Below are 5260 nucleotides of genomic sequence, written 5' to 3'. Positions count from 1 at the left end.
AAGCAGAGAAAGGGGAGGTAACCTTGCCCTTTATGACCTCATAAGGACCTTTTATTTTCTCAAAGGCAGAGTAGGATGCCCAAGGCTCATTCAAGTAGCTCCAGAGTGTACAGTACACAAGTAAATGTGCGTATCCACTTTTGAACCACTTCTGGTTGTTTTCCCAAATGTGGCTCTAATGCTTCCTAGGTCCTATTTGTAGCACATACATGGTTGACAGCCAGACATGATATACATAGTCAAACAACATTACCAGCCAGTTACTGTTCTTTTCTAAGGTTACAGTATGCGGCAATGTCTGCCTCCTTTTTTTTTGAAGATTCTCAGGCACATCTTCATTACCGTTTGTCAGCTTCTTCTTCATTAATCAGAAATGTGCATGCGTCAATAGCTGAGCCACTGTAGAGACAAGTCCCTTGATGCAGGGGTCAAATGGTGAATCTGTGAAAGGGGGCAGATATGTTAGTCTACAGGGACAACCAGATGGGGGTGTAAACGCCAACGCTGTTGTGTTACACGTCATGCCTCTTCTGCCCTAGAGTGCCCGCATGCTTTGTGAAATCACATGCTAGGCTGCCTTTGCTTGGTTCTGTGTGAAGGCCGGCATGACGGCAGCAATACTGCGGAATCTGTGAGAAAGGGGCTCATACCTGAGGTGGTTGAAATGTTTTAAAAAGAACAGTGATACAAAGAGAGCAAAATTCACAGTGAAGAAGATGGGATTGGATTTGTTGCCACTATATATAAAGTAACATTATTATGCTATGATGTATGATTGTCACAAGTCACTTTGCATCCTCAGGCTAGCCTTAAACATCAATTTTCTTATCCAACCTAACATGACTCCAACCTATCATAATACTGCCATAGACACACAAGAATGCAGTAGTGGAATCTAAAAGAGTGCATTCACTCTTATGTTGCTTACTTGCATACTTTTTATAGAAGTAATAGTATGCATACAGGATTTTTTTCTGTAGTGGGGTATTGCTACTTTTACCATTGCAAGAATGTATTGTAAAATGTAAAGGAGGGGAAATAAACTAATTCACTTTGTCGAGATTTAGATGAGAAGATTGAATATCACACAATCTGTGTGTTAACTATGGAGCTAAAGCAAGGGGGTGCTTAAGACAGGAAGCAGGGGGAAATGGCTAGCCTGGCCATGTCCGACATTAAAAGATACGCCAACACTTCAGAGTTCAGAGTTTTGTAACTTTAGACAGTGGAAGGCCAGTTGTTTCCCCCTGCTTCATGCTAGACCAAGCTGAGAGCTAAGAACGGTGTGGATCTATTGAATTTTACTCTTGGAAAGAAAGCATCTAAGCTTTCCCAAAATTACTATTCCTTTGTAACCTGTTACAATTCATGATAAAGTTCAAGTTCAAAAGTCTTTTAAATCATTACGGCAGGATATCACAAGTTGGTATCGTTCAGTGCATCTATTTTCACAGTGATAGTGACAGAGCTGTTGTGAACAGTGACTAGGGAGAGTAATTTAAAATAGCTCTGATGCAGAAATGGAATTGCAAAAGGAAGTTAAGAGCATGGTAATGAGTGTGTACGTGTGTCCACAGTATAATGTGTGCATAAGTATAAGCTATATATATATATATATATATATATATATATATGTGTGTGTGGTGTGGTGTGTATATATATATACACACACACACACACATACATATATGTACACAACATATATATATATATATATATGTTTGTGTACATATATATATAATTATATATATATGTTTGTGTGTACATATATATATGTGTGTGTTGTGTGTGTATTATATTGTATGTTTGTGTACATATATATGTAGTGTGTGTGTGATATGTATATATTATGTGTGTGTGTATATATATATATATGTATGTATGTGTGTGTGTGTGTGTGTGTGTGTGTGTGTGTGTATATACACATAAAAATACCTCTTGCCCAGTCAGCTTTCTGTGTACTAATGTGATTAGTCATTAGTTAGTCATAAATCTGTGAAGATACACATAAATGAAGTGTCTGTGAGTAAAAATTGAAATTGAATTTAACTGAAAATTTGCTTTGCATGGGAATGATTCTAGCTGACGTAGTATTATCAAAAGAAATGCTGAAATGTCTTTCAAGCCCTAACAGCTGAAAAACTGACAAAACCCAGAAGATTATGGCAGAGGTACAATATGCATACTGCATCAGGAGCCTGAGGATGCTCACTAACATGGCTTCTCTTAGTCCTTTTTAACTTTTCATTTTGTTCATCCTTTTTCTTTCATTTCATGTTTCTCAAGGCTGATTTAGACACTGTAGGCTGTATCATGGACATTTTAAGTGACAGATGTTGGTCTCCAAAACTCCTTTTTATCTACTGTCTCTCCATTGGGCACTACTGCAATCCTTCCTTTCAGAATAATGACTGCAACAGCAAACATTTGCAAAACATTTTTGAGGTAATTTGCAAGGAAGCACAGCCGTGTTTTTCTGCAGAAAATAAAATCTTTTTTTTTTTTTTTTGAATTTTTTCCATCTTTAATTTTTGACAGGACAGCTAGGTGAGAAAGAGGGGGAAGACATGCAGGAAATCATCACAGGTCAGATTCCAACCCTCGACCTCTGCATCAAGGCCCAAACCTCTCAGTACATGTGTGCCTGCTCTACCTCTGAGCCAACACAGAAAGAGAAGTCCTTTAACATCTGCTAAATGTATGACCGTGTTTTACCAGATATGTTGTTTCAGCTGTGTGTATTGCAATTGTTGAGGGGGGTGGGGCTTTGGGAGTTACTCGGTTACTGCTCTGAGCTGCACACAAATAACTGAAATCCGTGAGAGTCATGTGCTGAAAGACTTTTTGACTTAGAGAGGAACTGATACTCTTTGGCTCCTTCACACTGGATAAACTTCAGAGCAGAGGGACAAGAGGTCCGTTTATTCCCTCTGCAATTAGATGACTTAATTTAAACATGAAATTCAGCAGCAGTGTTTGGCTGTATACTGCAACAGCTTGGTAATTTTACACTGCAGACTGACCAATTATTGCCCTGCGTCTGGCGGGCAATATAGGTACGTATATCAGGTTGATTTGTGATTATAGTGCTTGTATTTCCCGCGCTTTAAGTCTGGTTTTATTGTTTGTATTATTAGTTCATTGGGTGGTTTGTCTTGTAAATGCTCTATGAAAACCATAGAATTATTTAGCTGTAATGGTGTCACTGTAGATTTACATCACACCTATACAAACAACGCCCTCCCTTGACTAAAGGGAGATTACACCACATCTGCATTTAATATTTTTTAATTGAATTTTTTTACTTGAAATGCATTTAGAATTGATACCAATATTTACAGCTTATGTTAAAGTGTTGATTTAAAATGGCACTCCATTTTCTACTTTTAAATAAATGTTACATGGGTTTTTCCATCTGTGTTGCAGGACTTGACTGTCGTTTAGTACAGCTTGGGGAAACTTTAATCAATTCTTTTTCTATGAGCAAATAAATATAATTATAAATAAAAGGTATGATGAATCCTAAAATGTACACATAAAATAAAAGCATGTCTTTTATTAAAGCACTGTCACTAGCTATGGTCCTCAGTCCAGTTGTCCTAATTAATGTATGATACCATGGCACCATCTTGTGGAAATATTAGGAAGTTCCATTCATTTAAAATGTTCATATTATGCTATTTGGTTTCTCCCCGTTCCTTAATTGTGTTATATATGTTTTTGTAATTGTGTTATAGACCAATATTTTTTGCCACTTTTTGAAAGTATATTTTAACTACATTTGACAATATGGAGAAAAAAAATGCATAGCACAAATACACTAAATATCAATCAGAAAAGACTGATCATATATTCACATTCATAATTACTGACAGTTTGTACAGTTTGGTTTCATTTACACTAAACTACAATCCAGACAGGAACATGCAAAGCGTCGTTTCAGCAGCACATTATGCAGACTGACTTGGCAACACTTTTCTGTCAGTTTTTAAACTTCTAGAAAGTATTGTGTGCGTTTGACCGTGACCTGTCAAACCCACATTTTCCTCCCAGGGAAAGGCACACTAGAGGGCAAATCATATTATATTAATCATGTTTATTACCAAAAAATGCAAGTCCTGTCAAGGTGCATTTACTGTACTTGTGATGTTAATCTGTAAATTTTAAGGAGTTTTACACTTTCAAACTACTTTAATCCATTGTTTTGGCAGAGAAACCAATTTTACAGACCGAAACATATTCTCACTACAGAAAAACTGAGTCCAATTCTTTTCTGTGTCACTTTTTCTAGCAGAGACATGTTATCTCGGCTGGTAGAGACCCTGCTCTACAGTATGAAGGTTGTGGGTTCAAATTCTATTATATTTTCTTTCTGTTAGGCCTTAAACCCAAATGCACATAATATATTCAAAGCTCTCAAAAGCAATATATATTGGCTCTAATTAAAACATTTGTTTTTAAAGTATCTTCTCAGGAGGAGGAAACACAACACTTAAGTCCAAGTGACTCCACCTGGTATATCTAGCTAGCTTGATGGGCATTTAAAAAAAAAATGTTTTAGCACTTAAAATGTGTGTGTGTGTGTGTTTTAGTGCTTGTGGTGGAAAAAGTTTATTTTGCCTTTTGATCCTTGACAACAGCTAAGTGGGTCACTTGTATAACTTGTTGATTCACTGTTGTATAACTATTATTATTGTTTTGAGTTTCATTTATCAATTGTATGTGTTTCATTTATCAATTATATAACCTGTTTTGGTCACGTATCAAGCTCATGTTTTGAGAAGTTACAACTTGTTTTGGTACGGCTCTCCTGTTTTGGAAACATGGTTTCGAGGCAGGTGCGCCGGACTCACCAGGGGATTGGCTGAGGGCGAGGACTGGCCCCCCTCGCTCACAAACGTTCCCTTGTTGGTTACGGAGACGGAGAATCCCTTGGTCTGGCGGAGCCTGCCTGTGAGTCGCGTACGAGACGTCCAGCCACGTTGATGCTAGCTATGCCGGACTGACGGTTCCCCAGTCCAGTGTCGAGGTAAGAGCTCTGAAATTAGTGTACACTTTACATCACGTATTGAGTGCATGTGTGTGCATGCTGTTTGCTTTGCTGTATTCTGTGGGGAATAAAGAGACACATTTATTCTAGCAGGTACGGCCTCTGAGTGTTTGTTTGCAGAGTAGGTTTCACTTTGCATTCAGTGTCTGTAAAGTAGGGTTTACTTTACAGTGTGTATTGACAGTGTGAGTCTGTTGCTCACAACTGTAC

The sequence above is a fragment of the Etheostoma spectabile genome, chromosome 21, assembly GCF_008692095.1.
Source record: "Etheostoma spectabile isolate EspeVRDwgs_2016 chromosome 21, UIUC_Espe_1.0, whole genome shotgun sequence".
Taxonomy (NCBI): domain Eukaryota; kingdom Metazoa; phylum Chordata; class Actinopteri; order Perciformes; family Percidae; genus Etheostoma; species Etheostoma spectabile.
The sequence above is the reverse complement of the archived record's forward strand: the minus strand, read 5'-3'. Positions refer to the sequence as shown.